The sequence below is a fragment of the Pan paniscus genome, chromosome Y, assembly GCF_029289425.2.
Source record: "Pan paniscus chromosome Y, NHGRI_mPanPan1-v2.0_pri, whole genome shotgun sequence".
NCBI lineage: Eukaryota > Metazoa > Chordata > Mammalia > Primates > Hominidae > Pan > Pan paniscus.
The window spans coordinates 16,545,992-16,573,716 of NC_073273.2; the positions used below are offsets into that span (position 1 = coordinate 16,545,992).

The 27,725-nt window shown below is 40.1% G+C and overlaps 1 pseudogene; it reads right to left on the reverse strand.

Annotated features, from left to right (window-relative positions):
• The window catches only part of LOC129395670 (raftlin-like), a 99,930-nt pseudogene extending 78,625 nt beyond the window's left edge, over window positions 1-21,305 (reverse strand).
• Between the last annotated feature and the right edge of the window lie 6,420 nt (window positions 21,306-27,725).

Here is a 27,725-nt window from a genome sequence, read left to right on the forward strand (position 1 = left end):
ATATACTGGCTATTATGAATAATGCTGCAAATAAGATGGAGTGCAGATATCCCTTTAACGTACTGATTTCATTTCCTTTGGAGAAATACCCAGTAATGGGGTTGCTAGATCATATGGTATTTCTATTTTTCCTTTTTGATGAACCTCCATATTGTCTTCCATAATGACTGTACTAGTTTACATTCCCACCAACCGTGTGCAAGGTTTCTTTTATTCTCCACATTCTCACCAGCACTTGTTATCTCTTGTATTTTTTATAGTAGCCATCCTAATACGTGTTAACTGATATCTCACTATGGTTTTGATTTGCATTTCCCTGATAATCAGTTAGTTAATAAGCATTCTTTCCTACATGTGTGGGCCACTGTTATATCTCCTTTGGTGATATGTCTATTCAGGGCATCTGCCCATTTTTCAAGTGTGTTATTTGTGGTTTTCCTATTGAGCTGAGTGAGTTCTGAAACACTGTTCTTAATAATTTAATTAAACCATGGATGAACACACAGTGGAATCTCAGTAAGATTAAAATAATTTCTTTAAGCTTATATAAACCTAAGATTCTGCAGGTCAGTCAGAGAGTAACTGGCAAAGCAACAGATGCCTGATCAAATGAGTTAAGTTGCAGGCTGTCGGACCACAAGTGACTGTTAAGCATCAGACTGCCATGACAATGGGAGAGGGGGAAAGGTAAGTTGTTATTGCTTTGCTTCTCATTTCAGAGAATCACACATAGTCAGTAAATTACACACACACACATGCACACATACACACACCCCACTCTGCTGTAAAAATTCAGTGTCCAGGTATTTGTAATGAGGCTGCCTCAATAATTTCTATTGACTGTATCTATTAATAAAACTCAGAAGATGGCATTATTGCTCACCTCACTAGTCCATTTTGTCAGAGAAGACACAGGTTAAGATATATCAAGAACACTTTTTAAGAAACACCAGGTGCCCTGATGCTTAGATTTAGTAGTGGGTACTCAAATATTAAAAGCAACCAGCTAGAAATGGAACCTGGAGTATTAATAAAGTATTTCATACATTTAAAAGTACTTCTGTCAGAAAAGACACAAAGGATCACCAGTTATTCAGAACTGGTAACCAATCTCACCCATACCAAATCCAAGAGGAGCTTTTTGTGACTCAGAAGAAAGGATATTATGAATGTTTTAAGCCATTTTCCTAATGAGTATGATAGCTGACATTCTTGGTAGTTCTTCTCATTTTGAGAGTACATTGCACTGATGGCATCAAAGACAGCCACTAATGAATATGTACAAATAATATAAAAATTAAACTACTATATTTACAATGCAAAATGATTTGTCATATAAATCCTGTCTGGATTTTCAATTATAAAGTCTCAAGACTTAATTTCTTCATGTCCTTACGGGTTTTTTTCCAGGCACTCCAGCTTCCTCCCACATCCCAAAGGTGTCCGCGTTAGGTTAACAGGCATGTCTACATTGTCCCAGTCTGAGGGAGTGTGAGAGTGTGTGAGAGACTACTCCTGCAATTGAATGACATCCTGTCCAGGGCTGGTGCCTGCCTTGCATCCTAACCTTCTGGCACAGCCTCCAGCCATCCAAGACGCTGAACTGAAAATACATCAGTTGGAAAATGAATGAAGGAATGAATACAAATAATTGTAAAATAAAAATGTGTACAGTCCATGATAATCACACAGATGCGCAACCATTAACAATGTGGGATGAAAGCACTTGGTGAGCCCACCGGATTTGTTATTGTTTTTTAACTTCCTGGTGGGGGGAAGTGCTTCTTACGAATTTCACTTTGCAAACATTTATTCCCTGATTTCACCCACTACCGCTACAACCACTATCACTCACTGTTTTACAAAAAATTGGGTAAGTCATTATCTTATTTGTTTTTATTAATCTTTCTTTACTATATGTACAGCTCACATTTATTTCCATGTTTAGTACTAGAAACATTTTGGCCTTTATGGAGAAGTTTGGTAATGTTTTTGTGAACAGAAATATGCCATAGGAATTTAAGTCTTGATTTTCTTAATTAGCCTATGGTAAAATTGGTTTCATGATACATTGTTTCATTTACAGTTGCAGTTTCCAAGAACCTACTGACAATGTTAAGTGAGGACTTACTATGCAGAAATAAACAGTACCAAAAACAATGCTGCTACAGCCAAGCTCTTAGAGAAAACATATAAGAAAAATAACGTGTCTTTAAAGGCACTTTTGAGGAGTCTCAGTTTCAACTAAGAGTATGATTGCTCTGATATCTTCTCAGAAAAGTGTCTTGAAGGCACAGGATCCCACTAAAGGAGAACCTTTGATGGGTATCAGGTGCTGAGTCTGCAAACACACTCTGACCCACAGTGATTATAAATATCCAGTATAAGCCAGACATGCTTAATTTCAGGGTACGATGAAAGAAAATAACCAAAGTAAATATTTGAAAAGCAAATTCAACTTTTCAGTTTAAATTTTAAAAATGTTATTCAAAGACATTTATAAAGAGAGAGTGACATAATTAAGGAAAGCAAAATGCAAATAACATGTTACTGACCTTCTCCATGTCCCAGGACTTCCTGCCCACAGTGCAGAAATAGAAGGCAGAGGACAGAAGTCTAAGGTAGAGGTGAACAAGGCATTATGCCAGACCTCTCTGAGGAGTATGAGCTCCATCTGATCTGTGCTTCCTTGGATGAAAAGGCTGCCACTGCAACCAGGTCTCCTTAGTCACCTCTCTGCTTTCCTAATGAGAATCATTTCCATAGATCCTAATAGTTTCTATCACAATGATACTTTTCTAAAATCCCACTCTTATATATCTTTACAGGGGCAATTGCCAAATTGCCCCACATTGCTCTTATCAATTCATAATCCATCTATGGAATGAGACCATGCCATATTGACTTCTCAGCAAAGTGGCAGCTGCTGAGCACACCTGCATCAGGATCACCTGGGGGTGGGAAGAATGTGTTCATATTAGGAATGAGCATCCCAGGCTGTACCACAGACCTACTCAATCAGACCAGCATTTCAACAACCATGCTTATTGACTTGTTTGCTCACTCAAGTCTGAAGATGATTCTGTGAGAGGCAGTCTAGAGCCACATTTTTAAAAAAAAAACACTGTGAAGCCAAGGGTGAGCTCACTGAGAAACAGTTCCCAATCAATTCATAAGGTCTGCAAGGTGGCAGGAGTGGGGGAATCAGGGTAGATGGATATTTAAGACACCAATCTTTCCTTCTTCTCCCCTCCTCATTCCCAGACTGCCTAGAGAACTCCTACTCATCCTTCATAACCCTTTCTAGAAGAGACTTCTTCAACCCACAAGCCAAGGCCTCCCTCCTTGTGTCAAGGCACTATCTAGATCTAGTACTCACTATCACAGTTTTCTAGAATGTCTTTCAGTGAAGGCAGAGACTTTTTCTTGTTCATTTTGTTCTCCTCACAACTAGTTTTTTGCCTAGTACATAACTAGAAGTCAATAAATCCTTATCAAATTAATACATGATTGAGAAAGAAAAACAAAGGATAGAGCAAATACAGAACCAGTTACTAAGAAGGACAAGACAGCAAAACCCAGCCTCCTACTCTCCACCATGCTGTCTCCCATAAAGATCTCAGGTCTTCCAAGGGTAAGGAAAAAAAAGCTGATAAATGAGGACTGGTGGCCAGCAACCTCCTCACTGCAGCCAGGCTTTATATCTAGGCCAAAAACACCTCCTTGCTCACAGGAGCTAGACCCTGTGATCAGCAAACAGCTGCAACAGCAGCAGCATGTGGCCTGCCCAGCTTGTTTAGATGGTGTGTGTTTGTTAGAAAAACTTGCTCTGTGGTGTTTCTTTATAACGATTACTTGGAGAAATGATGTTATTTTTAGGGGGTGGGGAATATCAAAGAGGCTTATTTGGCAAAAGCCACAATCTGCTCACTTCCACTTTGTGTGAGTATGTGAAAATCCTCACTCTAGTAGCCAGGAGTTTTCAAATCCACTGGGAAGAGACTCCAAAAACAGGTTGGTGGCAGGAAAACACAACCCTAGGATGACAAGTGTACAAATTAACACTGAAACCATGCAAATGACCAGTGCTGACAGATGAAAACACTGAGGTCAGCCATATGTAAGGATTAGGAAAATTCTAAATAGGGAAGCATTCTGCCCACAAATGTCATTATGAGAGGACATTAACACCAGTCTTTTATGGTTCTCAAAGCCCAGTATATTGGTGTTGGGGGTGTAGTTGTCTGCAGTGTTCAAAGGACAGTGGAACTGAAAACTTAGGACTCAGAGCCGCTCTCCTCTTAACTCTTCAAGCTCTCAGATAATCAAGTAGTAGAGTCAAAATAAACTAATTGCGGACTACTGATGCACATGGCAAAAACTCAACGGATATGCTAGTCAACAAATTCTTCATGTGCTGTTCTGTCAAGATGATAATGAAACATCAGACAAGCTGTGAGAACATGATGCCAAGAGGAAGAAATACAAATTGGGCTCCTATATTCCTTACGAAAATTAGAAGATTCTAAACTAATCAATTAGCTTTACATCCCCCACCACCTCCCCCCATCTCTGCATAATCATTTCACTTCATGAAATTTCTTAGGAATCCACTTACTATTCTGTGATCATGGACAGCAAATGAAAATTAAGTTCTCTGTAGAAAAGGAGAAACTTTGCATTGTAAAGTAAAACGAGCTGATTAAGGGCACTTCATCCAAGAACAGCTAATTCTTAAGACCTCAAAGCAGAGTGGATTAAACATAAGGAAGGAGGTATGCAGCCAGCTTCTGATCACACAGAAGAATGGATTCTGAGACTTGACAGGCTGCCTTATTAACAATTACAGTAACTAGGACTGTTCTTTTCAAAAGAATGCCTTGCAAGTTAGAATAATACCCCATCTTTGGATATCTGAGGTAGAAAGAATACCCCTCCTTTTAGAAAATAAGTTACTCTGGGCTTTGGGAGCATCCTGAAAGATGAGAGGAAGCTCAAGGAGAATGGTTTATCTTTCTGAATGGTTTGTCTTTCTAATTTCATCTCACTCAACTCCTTACATATTGGAAGGTGATTGCAAACTCTGGTATGTTAGGAATAAATTTCTATTAAAAAGCAATAAACACCCTCCACTGACCAAACTCTTAGAAAAGGATTACAGAACCACTTTCCACTTTGAAAAATTCCTGAGGTCGCCCCTAAGAACTTTTGTTTATGTGGGTTACATCTATTTATATTCATCAAATTAGAACACTTAAAACTAAGACATTTTAAAAATAAGAATATCCAAGCACACATGTTAATTCGTGATGATGCCATTATGTGTCATGTAACCAATGGAAAACTCCATTGTGCACTTGTCAGAGAAGAAGAGTGAAAAAGGCGAACAAAGATCTTAGTATCATTTTGAAAATATTTGTGACCTCCCAGGGGTCCCCAGATCACACTCTGAGAACCACTGGACTAGCGTCATGTCTGGTTGACACAGAAGTGTGTTAGAGTTCTAGAGATGTAACTCTTTCAAGAACTACTTCTGTCATAAAAACAAACATTCTGTTTATTACATGTCAGTGAAAAGTTTTTTTTAAAATAATAGGTGCCAGCACTATAAGAACTTTAATAAGTATATGTAAAGCTTTCTGGTAGCTGGCAGGAAAACTGGCTCTTTAATCTTTTACAGTTCACCACATTTGTTTTACAGCCTCTGCAAGTACAGATGACTCACTGCTTCTACACCGAGCTGTGCAGTGTTTCTACCAAGGGCCAGGCCTGTCTGGGTAAATCCATTCCCTTCAGCAAACACTGCAGGCAGGCAAGTCACCTTAAGAAGCAGTTTAACTCAGTGGTTAAGGGCCCAGGCTCTGGATGTAGACTCCTGGGTTCAAATCCTGACTTGTGTTCTTGCCAAATGACCTTGGGTGAGTTCTTAATCTTCCTCCAAGTATAAAAAGGGACAATAACAATATTTACCTGGTAGGATCTTCACAGGAAACCTATGAAGGCTTACATTTCTAGGACATAGTAGTATTCAATAAATGCCAGTTATCATTATACCTTCTTTTACGATATGCAAGGCATCCCAAAAGTCTCAATACAGTTTTATGCTGAAATTTCAGAACTATAAGCATTACAAACTTACCTAAAATACCATTCATGTAGATCTATAAATTTTAAGTAATAAAATTTTTATTTTTTGTTTCAGTCCCGCTGATTCAAAGTGGCTACTGCTGACTGAAACAAAAATTACATTATTAATCTTATGGGGGTGTGGGGAATAATTGTACACACAACTGTTAGACAAAGAAGATATTTTACCATTAAGACTTAATTCGATAGACATTGCTGTGGTCTGAGTATGTCTCCCCAAAATTCATGTGTTGGGAACTAAATCCTCAATGCAATAGTGTTGAGTGGTGGGTCCTTTTCAGAGGTGCTTAGGTCAGGAGGGCTCAGCCTTTATATGTGGATTAATATCATTATAAATGGTTTCACAGACAGAGTTTGGTCCCTTTTGCCTTCTGCCTTCCACCATGTGAGGACACAGCATTCCTCTCCTCTGGAGGACACAGAAACAAGGCACCATCTTGGAAGTGGAGATCAGCCCTTACCAGACAACAAACCTGTCAGCAACTTGATCTTTGACTTCTTAGCCTCCAGAACTGCAAGCAAGCAAGCAAGCAAGCAAGCAAGCAAGCAAGCAAAAAACTCTGTTCTTTATAAATTACCCAGTCTTGGGTATTTTGTTTCAACAACACAAAGTGGACTAAGGCAGACATTTACTGAGCACCTACTATGTGCCATGCTTGTGCTAGGTACCAGGAAGATAAAAGGAAACAAGACAAGATGATTAACCAATGGAGGTTTACAAAGCCAGCAGGGGAAAGTGTGGAAACACATTGATATAGAATGTGTACTGCTGTATTACTCAGGTCCTGGTATGCTCAGCATGCTGGGGTTTCAGGTAATGGGTGATATTCCCAGGATACAGCCTAAAGGAAAAGGAATAGTGTTCCCCTCACTGACATCTGGAAGACATTTTCCCTCCTTGTGATGTGAATTTTTCCTTCACTTGTCATTAATTCTGTTCACCTTCAAGAAGCCCATCTATCTATAGCTTTGCCTTTGCAGTATCTTTTCAATAGTAGATCTTTATTGAGCTTTTCCATCTTTGTAAATTGTAAATTGTCCTTTCAACATGCATAATGACACACTCTATTTACATATCACAGCAACAGCCTCTTATTTAGATGTCAAATTCCAGCAACTAAAAACTCAGATCCACAAAACATCAAGAAGCCAAATAATTCTCAAAACCATAATACTTTCAATAAACTTCAGTCCCCTTTGTGCAGTCCTTCAGGCCATATAGCTGTTCTTTTTAAATACACATTTATAATGAGTCTGCTCATCTGTTTTTCTAGCAGATTAGAAGTACAAAAATCAGGGGAGGCATTTGAAAACATGGTGCTCAGCTTGATGAATTCCCTAAAAGTTACAACCCAGCACTAGTAGATTTTCCTCCCTTTCCCTTTCCCTTTCCCTTTCCCTTTCCCTTTCCCTTTCCCTTTCCTCCCCTCCCCTCCCCTCTCCTTTCCTTTTCTTTTCTTTTCTTTCTAACAGGGTCTTACTGTGTCACCAGGCTGGAGTGCAGTGATGCCATCACAGATCACTGCAGCCTTCATCTCCCAGGCTCAGGTGATTCCCCCTCTCTAGCCTCCTGAGTAGCTGGGACCACAGGCGTGCACCACCACATCCAGCTGTTTTTTTTTTGTTTGGTTTTTTTTTTTTTGTATTTATTGTAGAGACGAGGTTTCGCCATGTTGCCTCGGCTAGTCTTGAACCCCTGGGCTCAGACAATCCACTCTCCTTAGCGTCACAAAGTGCTGGAATTACAGGTATGAGCCACTGTGCCTAGCCACTGCTGTGTTTTCTGAAGGAAATTAGTTTTAACAAAACCAGAAAGGACTAAGTAATATCCACAAAGTATATCAGACACCTAAACTCTTACATGAAGAGTTACATGACCTAGTGAAAAACTATTTTTAATTTTCTCCTATCTCAAAACATTGAAAATTACAAATCCTAGCACTTTAGGAGGCTGAAGCAGTAGCTTCTCCTTTAAAAATTTAAAATTTAGTCAGATACGGACGTGTGTGCCTGTATCCCAGCTGCTTGGGAGGCTTAGGTGGGGGCATTGCTGAAGCTCAAGGGTTCAAGGCTACAGTGAGCTGTGATCGTGCCACTGCACTCAGTCTGGGTGACAGAGCGACACCCTGTTTCTAAAATAATAATAAGTAAATAAATAAATGTTTAAAATGAAACTCAACTCTACATTAAAAATTTTTAATTTTTCTTAAAAATTCTAGTCCATGTGCAAAACTCACTGGCTTTAAATAAGCTGTCACTTATATCTAGTCAATATCATCATGCTATAGAAAAAAAGTTGAAAAAGGAACATATAGAGTTATTATGCATTGTTGTTTATTTAAATGCTAGAAAAAAACTCTAAGATTTATGTACAATAACTTTTGAGAGAAGTTTATCATTCTTTGGTTCCTATAACTTTTAGTTATTTGACATTTGTAAACTAAACTAGAAAACTAAGAAAATTAAATGTGGTAACTGAAGCCAAGGCATTTTTAAGAACATGAGTTTTCCATATTATTGACTTATTTCAACACTTTGAGTGGACATAGCTTTATTGCAAATTTTTATGAATTTTAGAGTTGATTCAGAAATCACAATGTAAGTATTATGTGAAATCAGATAATAAGGTAATATGTAAAATATGCCTGGTGGAAGGAGTAAATTGTGTGGATTATTCTGGCCCTGCAAAATACAGAAGTGTCTCAATTTCTCTTTTTCCACTGTGATTTTTATCTGTTGTGTTATTTTGATATTTGTACATTTATTGGGAGCTGGCAGGGTGAGTTGCACATTGGTAGCATTTATATTAACTAAATTTCATTTTCATTTTAGAAACAAATTTCTCCTCTCTTCATTTTTTCTGCTGCCGAAGCCCAGCAGGCTTATAAATAAATACACAGCCCACAGGGAAGACTTGAGGAGGTTCAAGTAGACATTTCATTTGAATTTCCTGAGCCTGGTTTTATCTTAACAGCCCTATACTCTTTGGACCACATCTGGGCAAGTGAAGTGAAGTGGGAAATAAAATAATTGGATCAATGATGTCAACAATGAATGCTGCTGTCCCAAACCAAAACCACACATTTCAGACAGAGGCTAGGTGGGGAATATATATATATATGTGTGTGTGTGTGTGTGTGTGTGTGTGTGTGTGTGTGTGTGTGTACCTAAATCTTCTCATTTTCTCCTTTTTTGTTAAGGGTAGAAATATCATGTAAGAGGCCTGTTACACAGACAACTAATGTGAGAGACACATGAGCAGATGTCACTTGAGCCTCATTTTCCATGCAAAAATTCAGGATTTATGGTCTAAAACCATAGAGGATATTTTAAAGCCAGATGATTCCAGAAAATCTGAGACATGTGTCCATTAGCTGTGATGTGGCCCACTCTCTCCCACCTACCCACCGCAGAATTTCTTGCCCTTCATAACGTAATCTCCCTACTTGAGGCTAGCCAGACTTCTTCAACAAACGGCAGACAAAGCAGGCTTGGTCCCAATGTAAAATGGAGTCTCAGAATGCACTACTCAGCCATTTTGGAGAGTGAATTGAAAAGGCCATGCCACAGACACCCTTGGGCAGCACAGCTTCTGTGACAATATGGGCCAGTGCCAGGAATAGGAAGGATCAAGTTAAATATTTGTGATCCAGTAACAAAACCACAACATGGGCCCCTTTAAGTAAGGCTTAGGTAGAAGCTAATAAACTGAATCTAATTTTCTGTTGACCATCTTTGACAAGGAATAAGGTCTGCTATAAGAGTTTCCTAGGCAATTCAAATATAGACATTACAGTGGAGCTTAATTAAAAATAAAAATAAAAAAACTTTTCACAAAGGAGTCTGTCTCCTCAAATAGACTCTGAGGTGGTTTAAGTTGGAAGCACATAGTTCTTTAAAACTTTTACATGAATAATCAAGAATAATCATACATTAAAAATACTTTTTATAATTCCATTTTTAATTAAAATATATGCACATACATAAATACACACACATATATGTATGAATTTTCCGCTAGGAAACCCACACCAAGAACTTAGGGTTTGTCCATAACAATTGAGCACACTATCACACTATAACCCAATAGCCTGGCCACAGACAATAGTAGATGCTTCAAGAGAAAGAATAGAGCCCTTTCAGCCAATTATACAATTACATGATATGACCATGTTCACATTATCAAAGGGAGGTAGACCAAATTACCTAGCTACTTCAAATCAATAACCCCATTTACCTCAATTATATGGTAGGCAGAGTCCAAATAATCTGAGTAATTATTTCAATTCATTCAGATGCTGTAGTTTTGGCCTGTGTGTCCACAACTAATTTTTCCTTCTGGTATACACACCCTTAAACCATCAGCAAATACCAAAATGCACAACAGCAAACTCCTATCGGTTTTATCTATAAGCAGTGTAAGCAAATTCTCTCCACTATCTGGCAGATTAAAATTTGTTATACTCTCAATAATCCAGGTTGAGGTTTTCTTTTGTGACAACAACTTACTGGACCATGGAACTTTAGAGCTAGGAAGTACCATCCAAGGCCAACAGTCTAAAAGCCACCTCCTGGAAGCAGTCCAACCAGAAATCCAGCCTGCTCACTCATAGCACGTAAGGCAAGGAGGTCTGAATCTCAGATGCTTGGGTTCCAATCCTGGCTCTGCCACTTACTAGTTGAGTGACCTTGGCAAGTCCCTAAACCTCACCAAGCCTCACAGTCCTCTTCTGTACAACTGTGGTAATAAGGGAATCTGATTTATAGAGACAGTACAAGGATTAAATGAGACAATTAACAGAATGAACTTAGCATGCTTCTTGGCACATAACTACTGTTGTTAAGTCCTTACTATTATTATTTTAACAGCAGCATCACCTTTAATAGGTTCCCCCAAAGGATGTGTCCATGTCCTAATCCCTAGATCCTGTGAATATTACCTTATATCACAAAGGATGTGATTAAGTTAAAGACCTTGGGAAGAGGTGCTTATCCTGTTTTATACAAGTGGTCCCTAAATGCAGTCACAGGGATCCTTATAACAGAGAGGCACAGAGAGTTTTGAGACAGACACACAGGAGACGACATAGGCATATGGAGCAGAAGGTGATATGAAGACAGAGCAGAGAGCTGAGGCTATGAGCCAATGAATGCAGATGGTTATCAGATGCTGGAAGAAGCAAGGAATATATTTTCCCTTTAGAGCCTCGAGAGGGGGTGAGACTGTGTTGACACCTTGATTTCAGACTTCTGGCCTCAAATGCTCCCAAAGACTACATATCTATTGCTTTAAACCACCACATGTGTGGTATTTGTTACAGACAGCAGCCTCAGGAAATGAATATACTACCTCAATGGGTGAAGCTCTTGTTTGACCTTTAAACTGCAACTTGCAGATGTTAACAGTAACAATGATAAGGCCAAAGATAAAGGTGACTAAAAAACGAGAAACACCAAGGGCTGGTGTTATGAATTGAGCTTAACAAAAGTAAAGAAGCAGAAGAATGCAAGAGACAGCGAGCAAAGAGTTACGGTTGAAGTATACACAAGGGTTCAGGGAAGGAAACCCAAGAAGCATGAAGCTAGAGCCTCACACTGTAATGGGTCTTATCCACTAGAGACAGAAATCTACAATGCCAGTGCATTGTTTGTTTCTGAATAACATGTTTACCCATTCACTACTCTGTGCATTTTCTTTTTCTTTTATTATGCTTGGAGTATGTACAACTTCTTGTATCTATGGATTGATCTCTCTTACAAATCTGGGGAAATTCTTAGCCTAAAACATTGCTTTTGTCTCACTGCCTCCCACTCTGCTCCTTCTGAGACTCCAATTACACATATTTTAGACTTTTCATTGTGTCTCACATGTCTCTTATGCTTTTTCTATATGTTCAATTTTTCTGTCTGTGCACTTCAGCATAAATCGTTTCTATTAACCTTTCATCCAGGTCACTATGCTTGTTTCCTGCTTATATGATCTGTTAAAACCATATCCATTGAGTTCTTAATTGCAGATATCTTTTCCAAGTAACAAAAGCCTATTTGATTATCTATAGATTCCAATTCTCTGTTTAAATTTTTCATATTTTCATCTAATTCCTCCATTAAAAATTTATTTTCTTGAACATATTAATTCGTTATTTTAAAATCCCCCTTTTTTTTGCTAAATTTAATTCTATTCACTCTGGATCATCTGTGGATCTGTTTCTATCATTTGTTTTTCTCTCATTTTGGGGGGATGGTCACATTGACACACTGAGTAATTTTTTTTTTTTATTGAATACCAGACATCAGGTATTTCTAATCATGTATTAGAAAGTTGAAAAGATTTTGATGAAGTTTTCTTCCCCGAAAGTTTGCTCTCCTTTCTTCTGCCAGGAAGATAGAGTTGGGGAGGGGGGTGCTGGCTGATGATCTAAACCAATCAGGAACTCTTACAAGACTCAGGCTGCTCCTAGCTTATGCCCTTGGCTAGGACTTAGCTGTCCTGGCCTTCATTGAGAGCCTGGTGTGTCTGTGATGCCCCCACCCCTTGCAACCTCCAAAAGCAAGTCCTAAACTGTAATCCTTATTTTCTCAGCACCAGAAGATTACTGAACACCACTTCTGCTTTCCAGAGGGATTCTGGTTATCTTTTGAACTTCTCATCCCATGTAGTCCAGAATTGGGCAACTGTCTTGAAGGGAAAGCCAACTGTGAATTTCAGGTTCCTCGAGTCTCCAATTTTGTCTCTCAACCCCAGTCCCAAGAGAATACTAGGTTTATTTTTCTCAGAGCTGCAACACTCCATCTAAACAAAGCCCAGGTCCACATTATTTTGTCACCACCCAGAATTAGAAATCCCCCATAAATAAAGTAGCTACAGACCATCAGCTCATCTCTCCTCAGCTCTCTTCTTTTTGATATTTTAGCCCCCCTACTCCTCATGTTCCAACATGTCTTTAAACAGAATGGTGCTTTCTGTAATTTATATGGTACTTCTTCTTGGGATCGTTAGTTTGCCTCAGACTACCCAATCCTAGCTAGAAACAAATCTCTGCTTTATATTTTTCAAAGTGCTTTCATTGTCATAATTAATTTCCACCACATAAACTGATAAGAAAAAGATGGCAGGGCCAGGCACACTGGGTCACGCCTGTAATCCTAGTACTTTGGGAGGCCAAGGCAGGTGGATCACGAGGTAAGGAGATGGAGACCATCCTGGCTAACATGGTGAAACCCCATCTCTACTAAAAATACAAAGAAATTAGCCAGATATGGTGGCAGACACCTGTAGTACCAGCTACTCGGGAGGCTGAGGCAGGAGAATGGAGTGAACTTGGGAGGTGGAGCTTGCAGTGAGATGAGATCGTGCCTCTGCACTCCAGCCTGGGCAATGCAGCAAGACTCTGTCTCAAGAAAAAAAAAAAGCAATATGTTTTACTCTGATCTTTTAGAACACAGTTTGTCAGCATTGGACAAACTATGGGCCACAGGCCAAGACCAGCCCAGTGCCTGGTTTTGTAAATAAAGTTTTATTGGAATATAGCCATGCCCACTATATTGTGCATATTGTCCATGGCTGCTTTGGCACTACAAAAGCTTTTGCAGATTTGAGTAGTTATAACAGAGACCACATCACCAGCAAAGCCCAAAATATTCACCATCTTTCCCTTTACAGAAAGTTTGTCAGCCCCTGCTTCATTTGAAGGAAACTGAAGCTCAGACATATTCAGTGACTGACAAATTAACTTTGGAGAGAAAACTGTGTGCCAGTCCCCACGATTCTTATTCCAGCCATCTCCCCACTCTTCTAATTTGCTTCCCATCACAATGATTCATTATAATAAAACAACAAGGAGAGAGACAGAGGGGAATGAATTTGAAGCAGACAGTCCCAGTAAGGAAAAGGGAGGTCTCTCAGTGAACACAATTAAGGTTCTTTCTATTTTTTGAAACACTTGGGGAATTTTGGCAGTCACCTTTGAAATCTGCTAAAACAAATAATGTAAGGCAACTATTCAAGGATGCCACTTCAAGGTTTAAAAAAAAGCCTTAATATTTCATAGGGTTTTGTTGTTGTTGTTGTTGTTGTTGTTCAGAAAATGAACATGTAAGGAAGAACAATGAAAAATATCCTGAAGTATGTGTTCAATTTTTATCCATTTGATTGCTGAGTGCTTTCATCAAGGCCATTCTCTAAGCAGAGGAAAAAAATATTCTCAACAGATGATGGCAGCTAAGAGGGACACACACACTTACACACACACACACACACACACACACCATGCATGATTAAACAAAATAATTTTTAAAAATCCAATACAGTTCCAAACTCAACAATAACTGAAAAGAAAGGCCACTTGTTTCATCTTCCTTTTCCCCCCTCTTCTGCTTAGTAGAAGTATATGGTAATTTGCTTCTTTTTAATAATTTGTAAAATCTGATGAGTGGTGAAATTTAGCCATGCCCGCATGCCAATAACGGATGCTAAAAATTTCAGAATTATAAGATCACCAAAATAATCACATCCACCAAAAAGACCTGCTGGGGACAGCTCATCTTTTTCTTTTCAACCTACCTTATGCAGAAGGGTGAGCAGGCCATGCCCACATGTTGACAACCCTGGAGCCCCTTTTTCCCAGGGAGGACTTGAGCAGGAAAAGCAAGATGTAGGACAGAGAAAGACTAATTCATAAAGGTAAGGGAGTCATGCCCTTAAAAAAGAAACACAAACTCTTCTAAAAGGTGAGGGAAACCCTCATGTGAGGTGGTACCATGCAGAAGAGTCACATTACCTTGAGGCTGGGTCCAGACATATGTCACAACCTTCCCTTAGGACAAGACCCAGGCAAGAGAGTTTCAACAAATAGGTACATGTTCTACCTTTATGTTGTAATGCTTCATATGGGCAAGGCTCAAGCAGGTAGTCATATCACCTAGGTAACAGGCCCAGATATATGTCACAATGTCCTCCTTGAGACATGATTCTGGGGAAACTCTACCACCATCTGTGTGCCTTGCCTAGCAATATGTCACTATCCAGGTAAGCCAGACCCAAGCAGGAGAGCAGAAATAAGCACCTGATAGGCCAAGGTATTTGTCACAATCCCCTTTTTTGGACATTACCCTAGAAAAAGAGTACCATCACCAGTGTGCCAGGCCCAGCCATGTGCTACTATCCCCTAGTGTGAGTACAGCCCATTCTAAAGAGGAGAGTTGTACAACCTAACTGGTTGATACAGTGATATGTCACAATGACTTCTGTGGGCATGGCTTAGGCAAAAATGTAACATGACCTCCGTGCTGGATCTAGTGATATATCACTCTTCTTACTGAGAGCAGGACCCAGGCAGGAAAGTCACATTACCTAGAGGTTGGCCAAGGTAGATATAACAGTAACATATGTGGTCTGGAACCAGTCTGGAGAGTCAGATCACACAGGTGTTTGGCAGAGATTTATATTACAATCACACTGGCAAAAAATTCCCTGGATGAGATTTACAATACCACACATGTCCTTTTATCATGAGCAACAGTTGGCTTCATATATGTAAGATAGTGACAGCGCTTACTGTCATCTGGTGTGAATATGAGATAATTTCACCTTTCTGCTGGGTTCTGCTATGACACTCTCTGTCCAAGCCAAGTGCTACATAAAATATCTGAGGCTGTTATAAGCTTCTTTGAGCTTTTTTTTACCAGAAAGATATTTAATCACTCCTTTTTCTAAAACAAGTTATAAGAGTCAAAATTTCACCTATTTGTGGGATGCACATATAAGAGTCATTATCATGCCTGTGAACTGTGCCTATATATGTAAGAATTTACTCTGTGTTGATGAAATAGACATGACAGTGAAGTAACCTAAATTCTGAGAGAGAAATGTGCCAATATTCTCCTTGTAGGTATGTTCCTGGCAGAAAAGTTGCATAACTTGGGGGTTAAACCCAGGAATATGGCACAATGCCCATTGTGGGCAGTGTCCAGACAGAAGAAGAGACTCATATCACCTAAATGACAAGCCCAGAATATGTCACAATGTATCCTGTTGAAAGGACGAGGTAAGAGAGTCACATCATTTAGATGCAGTGCTTAGGAATGTGACAATCCCCATTGGAAGGAGGGTCAGGGCAGGAGAAGACAGTCAGGTAACTAGATGATGGGTCCAGAGACATGCAACAATCCTTCCTGAGGTTATTGTTAAGACAGGAGTGTCAAATCACTGTGGTGATCAGCTATGATATACATCCAAATCTCATTTGTGGGCTATACCTAAGCAGGATTATTAAATAACTCAGGAGATGGGCAAAGGTATATGTTACAATAATACGGGGTGAAAATTACAGGAATGGGAGTCACCGTCTTGCATATGACATGTCTCCAGGTTTAAGAGTCATAATTAGTCCTCATATCTGGTCTCAGTTATATGGCACAGTATTACTTGTGGGCAGAGGGCAAGCAGGAAGGTAACATTACCTAGGTGGGTGCTGGTCCAGTAAGATGTCACAATCCTTCTTGTGGGCAGGACACTGGAAGAAGAGTCAAATCACCAGGATGCCGATTTTAGTGCTTTATCAAGATTCCCCCTGTTAACAGGGATTAGGAAGGTGAGAAGACTCATGTTACTTTTGCAATTGGCCTAGATATATGTCTCAATGGCTGCTATGTGCTAAACCAAGGTATGAAAGTGGCCTCACCTTGGCCATGGGTTTAGCAATATGTCACAATCTCCTCTGTGGTCAGGGCAAGACATGAGAGAAAAAAATATTTAGATTCTGAGCCAAGTGTTTCTGTTGGCAGAGCCCAAAAAAGAGAGTCACATCACCTGCTTGCGGTACCCAGTTATGTGTCATAATGCATGATAAGTTCAGGGCCAAGGCAGTAGAAGAGAGTCACATCACTTACACAATGGACCTGGATATAAGCCACATATATCTAGATATGTTGCCTTTTATAGGCAAGAATCAGGCAAAGAATTCACATCACCTGGGAGCTGATCCCAGTGATACTTAAAAGTGCCCTTTATAGGCCTGCCCAGACATCTTCACTTAGGTGTATGATCCATGTATATCACAATTTCATCACTAGTCATAACCTAAAAAGGAAAGTCAAGTTATTCAGGATCTGTGCTACCTTTTTGTCCTAATCACACACTAGACAATATTCAGAAGTAAGATTCATAGTCCTGCAGAAGTCCTGGCTTCTTGCATGTGAGTCAACACCTCCTGTGAGTTAGGTTAAAGCAGAGAAGTCACAATCTCAACAATAACAATGGGTAACATCCATGTATAAGATGCCCAATCTCACTTGAAGATTGTGTTCCACTAGAGGAGTCACATCGTCACAGGTGTGTAGAATCATGCATCAGCAAATGACACATGAATAAGATCCATGTATGAGGGGAACATTTTCAACCTTTGACTGCTCTTATGTGTGAGATTTAGTAACTTAATTTTAGGCCCTGTTCTTGTGAGAGAATGAAAATTGGATCAGCTTGGTGTGCATCCAAGAGTCACAAAAGCACCTGGTTGCTTTTCCCTGTTATGACACTCTTTGTACCACTCAGGCTTTGCATAATATGCCTAAGTGTCATAATCTTCTGTGAACTTTATACAATTAGGAGACCCATTACTTTACTTATTGCCATGACTGGCTTTGAGAGTCAAAATAGCTCTAATTTCTGAGTCCAGTTATGATGGTTATATTTCTGCATGTGAGCTGAAACCAAGTATATGTCACAATTTCAACTGTTGGCAGAACCAAGGCAGAAGAGTTTCATTGCCTGGATTCTGAGCTCAGGATATATTACAATCTCCTTTGCAGGCAGGGCCAAGTCAGAAGAGTCACATAACCTGGATACAGACACAAGTAATATGGCACCATGTCCACTCTAACAGGATTGAGGAAAGAGAGAAGAGTCACAACACATAGGTATTTGGCTCAGCAATATGTAGTAAACCTCTCTTTTGACAGAATAAAGAGGAGAGTTTCATTACCTAGGTTTTGAACTCAGCGGTATGACAGAATTTGTTTAGTGGGTAGGATCTTTGCAGAAGAGCCACATTTCTTAGATGCTACTTGCAACGATGTCACAATATTCCTTGAGAGAAAAGTGCAGGCAAAGTAGACAAATTACCTCTGACAGGCTCAGAGATATGTGACAATATCCCTTGTTTGCAGAGCTCAGGGAGAATGGTCATATTATTATGATTCTAACCCAGTAATTTGTCAAAAATGCATGCTTTGAAAACAATGTAACCAAAAGTTTTAGCACATGGGTACTAAGCCCAGTGATATGACACAATCTTCTCATTTTTGAGGGTGACACCTTTAACTTCTAGCTTGGTGTGCATATGAGTCACAATGCCACGTGTGTGTGCTGGGCCATTGTATGACACCCTCTACCACATCCAAGTGTTTTACACAGTAGGAAATGCTCTTTACTACCCAGGAGTTTATATTATATAAACTAGTGTTCTAAACTTCTGTGAGCTTTGTAGAGATATGCAATCTAGGATTTTACCTACTCCTCTAAACCTAGTAAAGACAGCCAAAATATCTTTTATTGGCTGAATCCCAATATAAGTTTCACCACCATGCCTGTGAATTGAAGCAAGTTATACGTCATCTTCCTGTTTGTTGGCCAAAAAAAGAGGGGCGGGGAGAGTAACATCGCTTAGGTGATGTGGCCAGCAACATGTCACAATGCTCTCTCTAGGCAGAACCTAGGAAGGAGTGTCACATTAACTGGTTGCTGAGCTCAGCAATATGACACAACTACACATGTAAAAATTTAGTGAAGGGATGAGAGCCAAAACACCTACAGAATGGGCCAAAGGTATGTCAAAATACCCACTGAGGCTCTGGCACAAGCAGAACAGTAGCATCATGACAGTGCCAGAGACACCAGTATGCAATGATTTTCTCTTTATTTAGGAAAATGGCAGAAGAGTAATATCATTTGAGTGCAATAGGTCAAAATTTCTCTTTGTGGGTATGGTTCAGAAAAAAATTGTATAGTCCCAGGACCTAAACACTGGGGTCAGCAATATTTCACCATCCCACCTTTTCAAAGGCCCAGACAGAAAAAGAAGAGAGTCATATCACACAGGTCATGAGCTCTAAGATATGTCCCAATGTTCCCAGTATGAAGGGATAAGGCAGACATTGATAACATATCACCTAGGTAACTCCCTAGAAATATGTCACAGTGTAACATTTTGGCAGAAACCAAGCAGAAAAGTCGTTAACACTTGGGTTCTGACTTGTGAGATATGTCACAAGTTTCTCTTATGACAGCACCTAGGCAAGAGACTTACACCACTTAGGTGCAGGTTTTCTGCTTATGCCTCAATGCTCAATGTGGGTAGAGCCCAAGGAGGGAGTCACTTCACCTAGGTAACAGGCCCAGAGATTTGTCACAATGTCCTCTAGAAACCATAGCCCTAGCAAAACAGTACCATCACCTGTGTGCCTGGACTAGAAATATGTCACGCTCCAGGTTGGCAGAGCCCAAGCAAGAGAGCCACATAACCTAGGTGATAGGTCCAGAGATATGTTATAATGCCCTTCATTGAGCTTAGCCCTGGCAGAAGAGTATCCTCACCTGTGCCCCTAGCATTGCATAATGTCACTATTCTTCCTTTGTGCAGGGCACATTTTAAAGAGGAGAGTTATGTTACTTATGAGGTGGACACATAAATATCTCACAACAATTTTGGTGGGCATGGTGCAGGCAAGAATGTAACATCACCTGCGTGCTAGATCCAGTAATATGTCACAATCTTTTCTGAGAGAGGGGCTTAGGCAAGATAGTCACAACACCTCAGGTTAGCCTAGGTACCTGTCACAATTCCATATATGGGCGGGAACAAGTCTGGATAGTCAAATTACAGAGGTGTTTGTCAAAAATTTATAAGAATATCACACTGTAAGAAAATTCTAAAGGTGAGATTTACAATATCACACAGGTTCTGTTTTTATGTGTGAGATTTAGTACCTCACTCCTAAGCCTTGTTCATGTGTGAGAATGACAATCGTGTCAGCTAGGTGTGCATACAAGAATCACATGTAAGCTCATTCTGGTCTCTTTTTTGACACTCTTTGTACCATTAAGACTTTGTATGATATATCTGAGTGTTACAATCCTTCATTAAGCTTAGAAGCAACAAACCGAAGACTTTACCCATGGCTGCGAGATTGGCTATGAGAGTCAAAATATCTCTACTGGCTGGGACCAGACATGATAATTATTATTGTGCATATGTGCTTAACCCAGATATGTGTCACAATTTCACCTGTGAGCAAGGATAAGACAGGAGAGTAGCCTCATCTCTGTGCTGAGTGAGTGATACAGTATTATCTCATTTGCAGGCTATGTCTAATCAGAAGAGTCACATAACTTGGGTACAGCTTCATATAATATGGCAAAAGCCCTCTCTATACAGGAAAGAAGAAAAGGTGGAGAGTCACTCCACCTAGGTGATGGGCTCTGCAATATTCAGTAATCCCTTCTCTTGGCAGTCTAGGATAAGAAGGAGAGTCACATCACCTAGGTTTTGCAATCAGTGCTATGTCATAATTTGTTTGATGGATAGGGCCCAGGCAGGATGGAAGAGTCACATTACCTAGATATTAACTCAAGTGATATATTACAATGTCCTCTGGGGACAGAGCACAGGTAAGAGGGGAAAATCACCTAGTTTATAGGCCCAGAAATATGTGATAATATCACCTGTTGCCAAGGTCCAGGCAGAAGAATCACTTCATTGTAATTGTAACCCAACGATATGTCACAATGCAACCTTAGGAAGAAATTTAAGCCAAAAAGTCTCAATACCTGGGTAATAGGACTAGCAATATGCCCAATCTTTTTGTCTTTGAGCGTGAAACCATTAACTGTGACCTTGGTGCCTATATGAGATTCACCATCTCACATGTTTCCTGGGTCATTGTATGATACTCTTCAACATTCAAAGGCTTTATACTGCATGCATCAGAATTGCAAACCCATCTGATGCCTACATGCCCATATGAATTTATAATCTCACATATTGCCCTAAACCTATGTATAATAGTCAACATCTCTTCTGCAGGCTGGGTTCAGGGATGAAACACATTATTTTGCCCATGAGCTGGATCCAGAAATGAGTCACCATCTCACCCGTGACCATATCCGCATATGAAGGCCACAAATGCAGCTTTGTACTGTATTTAGTTGTTAGACTCAGGACTCTAACAGTGGACTTTGGACATGTGGGATGCTGACAACATTTGCTTACAACTGAGTGTGAAATTCAGAGTCCCAATCTGAACTTTTTGCTCTTCTGTGTCATGAAACTCTCTGTACCACCGAAGGAGGTCATATGTTATGAGCTAGTGTTGTAAAGTTCTGTGAGCTTCATACAAATATGAAACCCAGGACCTATCCTATTGCCCCAAGCCTAGTGATGAAAGGCAAAATATCTCCAATTGGTTGAATTAGAATATAAGTTTGATCATCACGCCTGTGATCTGAAGTAAGTTATATGCCACCGTCCCATTTGTTGGCAAAAACAAAAAAACAAAAAAACAAAAAAACAAAAAACTACACAGAATGGTAACATCTCTTTGGTGCTACACCAAGCAACATATCACAATGCCCTCCCTAGGCAGAGTATAGGAATTAGAATAACATTAAGTAGGTACTGGACTCAGCAATATGACGCAATCCCACTTGTGAAAAGACTTAGCCAATTTATGGGAGATAAAACACTTACATAATACGGCCAGCAGAAGTCAAAAGACCTTCTGTGGCTCTTTCAGAAACATGAGAGTCACGTTATCAGGGAGCTGGGTTCAGCAATATGCCATAATTATCTTTATATCCAGAACTCAAGGAAAACAGTTACAATCTGCATGCTGGGCCCTGCGATATGTCAAAATTTCTGTTTGTGGGCATGGTTTGAGAAAAAAAGGAGAGTCAAATAATCAGAGTGCTGGGGTGAGCAATATGTCATAATCCCACCACTGTAAAAATCAGGCAGAAGAAGAGAGTCATTTCACTTCGGCATAGACTTGGAGTTATACTCTAGTGTCCCCAGTAGGCAGAGCCCAGGCCAAAAAGAGAGTCATATTATCTATGTACTTCCCTAGTTTTATGTCACAATCTTACATGTGGGCAGAAACCAGGCACAAGAGCCACACCACCTGGGTACAGCCTCAAGTAACAGGTTACTATGCATAACATAGACAGGTTTAAAGAAAAAAAATCACATAACCAGGGCTCTGGGCTCATTAATATGTCATAATTCCCTCCCCTGGCAGATTACAGAACAAATAGGAGAGTCAAGTTGCCTAAGCTTTTCACTCAGTGGTGTGTCACAATTTTTTCAGTGAGCAGGATCCAGACAGGACAGGAGAGTCACATTACCTAGATGCTATATCTTGCAATATGTCACAGTGTACCCTGTTGGCAGGGCACTGGCAGAAAAGACATATCATCTAGTTAAAAGGCCTGAAGATATGTGAAAATATCCCCTATTTGCAGGGTCCAGGCAGAAGAGTCACACTGCATGATTCTGACCCATTGATAGGTAACAATGCTTTTATGGAAAGGAACTTAAACCAGAAAGTTTCAACACCAGGGTAGTAGGCCAAGGGAATTGACACAAGCTCCTCACCTTTAAAGGTGACATCGTTAACTCTTAGCTATGGTATATATGAGAGTCACAATCTAACATGTGTCCTGGTTATAATATGAAACTCCCTACCACATCTGAAAATTTTGTATGAGATGCATAAGTGTTGCAAACCTCTCTGAGGCCTACATGCATATATGTACTCACGATCTTACATATTACCCTAAACACAGACATGACAACTGACATTTCTCCTATAGGCTTGCTTTAGAAATGAGACAATGATTATGCCTGTGATATGGTTCTGGAAATGGGTCACCCTCCCATCTGTGGCCAGATTCACTTGTGAAATTTACAATTCCAAGTTTATTCTTTATTTCCCTGATAGACTCATGACCTTAACAATGGGCTTTGTAAATGTAGGATGGTAACAATATTTACTTTCACCTGAATATGTAGTCAAGAGTCAATCTTAAATTTTTCCTGGGCCCTGTTATAAAATTCCCTGTACCTCCCAAAATATTTTATGATATGAGTTAATATTGTAAACTTCTGTGATCTCTGTACAAATATGAAATGAAGGACATTACCTTTTGATGTAAACAAAGTGGTGACAGGTGCAATATCTCCTATTCACTGTATCCCAATATAAGCTTGATCAGCATGCTTTGATCCGAAACTAGGTACATGTCATAATCCCATTTGTGAGCAAAAAACCGAAGAGAATGTTAACATCACTTTTGAGTTAGGCCAAACAATATATCACAATACCTCCTTTAGGCAGGGGCTAGCAAAGAGCATCACATAAAGCAAGGGCTGCAGCCAACAATATGATACAACCACATATGGAAGAAACACAGGGAAATGATGAGAGCCAAAACACGTACAGAATGGGCCAAAGATATGTCCATATACCTTCTGTGGCTCTGGTAAAGGCAGGAGAGTCACATGATTATGGTGCTGGCCCGAGAAATATGCCATAATTTTCTCTTTATGCATGAGGTAGAAAGAAGAGTAACACCATCCAGGTGCAGGGCCAGGAAATACAGCAAAAGTCCTCTTTGTGCACATTGTTCAGTTACAAGACAAGAGTCACATTACCTAAGTGTTGGGCTCATCAATTTGTCACAATCTTCTCACTGAAAAGTCCCAGGCTGAAATAGAGAGTCACATCACTTGAGTCATAGGCTCAGAAATATGGCCCAATGTCACCAGTAGGCTGGCCTCAGGCAGAAAAAGAGGGTCGTCTTACTTAGGTGCTTCTTTAGGTGTATGTCACAATTTAATATTTTTACAGAAACCAGGATGAATTGCCACATAATCTGGTTCTGAGTTCTGAGATATTCACAAGTCCCCTTAGAAAACAACTCAGGCAAGAGAGTTACATCACTTAGGAGCCCGTTCCACCCTTATGTCACAGTGCTTCATGTGTACAGGACTAAGCAGAAAGTCACATCACCTAGATGATAGACCCAGAGACATGTCACAAAGCCTTCCTGAAAGCATGGCCCTGGCAAAATAGTACAATCACCTTTGTACCTGGTCTAGCAATATGTCACTATTCAAGTGTGCAGGTACCAAGGAGAGGAGCCATACTACCTATGTTATATGCCCTGTGCTATGTCAAAATGCCTTCTTTTCAGCATGGCCCTGGAAGAATGTATCATCTCATATGTGACTGGCCTAGGAAGATGTCACTATCCTGCCATGTGTGCAGGGCCCATTTTAGAGATTAGAGTTATGTCTTCTTCTAAGTCATGGACCCAGTGATATATCACTATGATGTCTGTGAGAATGGGCAGGCAGGAATGTAATGTCACTTGCATTCTAGATCCAGTGATGTCACAATTCTTACTGAGGGCAGAGCCCAGTCAGAAGAGTCATATCTTTTACAGGTTGGCCCAAGTAGATGTCAAAAACCCCTATGGATTAGATTTACAATACCACACATGTCTTGTTTTCATGTAGGACAGTTGCCTGCATTCATCTGTGATGATGAAAGTCCTTACTGTCAGCCAAGTATGCATATAAGACTTACAATTTCCTCTGTTTGCTAACCACTATTATGACACTCTCTATTCAACCCAACGGTTTTATAAAACATTTGTCATTGTTGTAAACTTTGGTGCCTTTTTTTTACCAGAAGGTAATCATGGACATCTCTCATGTCCCTAAACCTAGTTTATATGTGGCTGGGTCCACATATATTAGTCATTATCATGTCTGTGAGCTGTGCCTAGGTATGTGTCACCATCCTCTCTGTGGTTATTAAACAGGCAGGACAACCACGTTAGCTAAATCCTAAGTCAGAAATATTTCAATATTTTCTTTGCAGATAGGGCCCTAACAAAAGTCACAAACTTGAGTCTAGGCTCAGGTCTATGGCATAATCATCCTTGTGGAGATTGTCCTGACAGGAGAGGAGAGTCATATAACCTAAATAATTGGCCCAAAGATATGTCACAATGCCTCCTGTTAAAAAGGCCAGGCAAGAGAGGCATGCCATCTGGATGTCATACTAAGAAATGCTACACTCTTCACTGAAAGCAGGGTTCAGGCAGCAGAAGAGAGACACATAACATGGAGGATGGGTCCAAAGATATGTTATGATCCATTTTGAGGACATTGATAGGACACAAGAGTCAAATCACCACAGTTCTTGACCCAGGTATATGTCAAACTGTCATCTGTGGGCTATAACTAGAAAAAGGTTATTAAATCACTGTGGAGCTGGGCTAAGGTAAATATCCCAATAACACCTGTGAGAAGGTTGATAGATGAGAGTCAAAATCCTGAGTATGTCCTGGCTCCAGGTACAAGAGTCATTATTATGCCTTTGTTGTGGTCTCAGGTATATGGTAAAATATCACCTGTGGGCAGGGAGAAGTAAGGAAAGTCACATTAACTGAGTGGGTTCTGGTCCAGAGAAATGTCACAATCCTCCTCGTGGACAGGACTCTGGAGCCAAATTAACTGGGTGCTAGTTTCTGTTATATATTGGAATACCTCCTATGGTCAGGGCTTAGACAGGACTGGAGACAATCTTCACCTAGGCAATCGGCCTGGATGTATGTCACAATGGCCCCTGTGTGCAGGACGAAGGCAGGAGAGTAAGCTCACCTTGGTGCTGGCTTCAGCAATATGTCTGATTTAGCAATCTCTGTGCTGGTCAGAGCCCAGGCAAGAGAGAAGAAACATCACCTAGGTGCTGAACCAAGTGATATGTTACAAAGCTTCCTGTTGGCAGAATATCCCTACCCCAGAAAATAGTCACATCACCCAGGTGCAGTAGCCAGTTATGTCTCACGATGCACCATAAGTGCAGGGCCAGGGAGGTAGAAGGAAGTCACAGCACTTACATGATTGACCTAGATAAAAGCCACAGTGCCTTTTGTAGGCAGGTTTCAGGCCAAGATTTTACATCAGCTGGGTGCTGGTCAAAGTGATATGCAAAAGTTCCCTTTGAACATTGCCAAAGAAGTTGTTAGATATTGTTTAGGTGCTGGTGCACATGTCACAATTTCAACTGTGCTCCGGATCTAGAAAGCAGAGGCAAAAACTCAGATGCTGGTCAAAGTTATACTTGTCCATCAGACACCCAAAAATATTCAGAAATAAGTTTCACAATCCCACACAAGTCCTGGATTCGGGTATGAGAGTCAACACCTCCTATGGATTGTGTCAAAATACATGAGTCACATTCTTAACAATGCGCAGGATCCATGTAAAAACCCCAATCCCACTTGAAGATTGTGTTCCCGAGGAAGAGTGGAAGAACCATGGGTCTGCTGAATCATGGTTGAAATGTCACCAAAGTGTCCATGGATCACACTCATGTATGAGAGTAACAAAATCAAGCTTATGTTGCTTATGTGTGTGAGATTTAGTACCTCATTCATAGGCTTTGTTCATATGTAAGAATGACAGTCATGTCAGCTTGTTGTGCATCCAACAGTCACAATAACACTGGTGCCTGTTATGACATTCTTTGTGCCATTCAGGCTTTGTAGAGTATGACAGAGTTGCATACTTTTCTGTGAATTCTTACAAGTGGGAGATCTAGGACTTTACTCATGGCCATAGGACTGGCCATGAGAGTGGAAATATTTCCCTTGGCTGGGCCCATGTATTAGTTATTATTGTGTATATGTGCTGAATCCATGTATATGGCACAATTTCACTTTTGGACAGAGACAATACAGAAGAATCACATCATCTTGTTCTTAGGCAAGGTTACTTTGTAATCTCCTTTGTAATCAGGACCCTGTCAGAAGAGTCATATTCTCTGGTTACAGCCTCAAAAAATATGTCATCCTTCCCACAATACACAGGGTTGAAAAATTATAGATAGTCACATTTTCTACTTGCTGGGATCAGCAATATGTTATAATTCCCTGTCTTGGCACAGTCCAGAACAAAGGGAAAAGTCACATTGCTTAGCTTTTGCACTGTGTTATGTCATAATTTTTTCAGTGGGCAGTATCCTGGACGGAAAGGAGATTCACATTACCTAGGTGCTATATCTAGTGATATGTCACAATGTTACCTGTGGGAAGGGCACTGGCAGGAGAAACACATCACCTAGCTCATAGGCACAGAAATATGTGATTATATTCTTTGTTGTCTGGGTACAAGCAGAAAAGTCAAATTATTATTATTCTGACCCAGCAATATGTAACAAGTCACCTATGGGAAAGGATGCAGGCCAAAAAGCCTCAACACCCAGGTAATAGCTCCAGTGATATGACACAAACTCCTCATCTTTGAAGGAGACACCTTTAACTTTTAGCTGAGCATGTATAGTAGAGTCACAATCTCATGTGTGTCCTGGGCCAATGTATGAAACTCCCTACAATATCCAAGGGCTTTGTAAAATCTGCGTGAGAGTTACAAATCTTTCAGAGGCCTACAAACTCATATAAAATTACGATCTTATATATTACTCTAAACCCAGGTTTGATAGTAAACATGTCT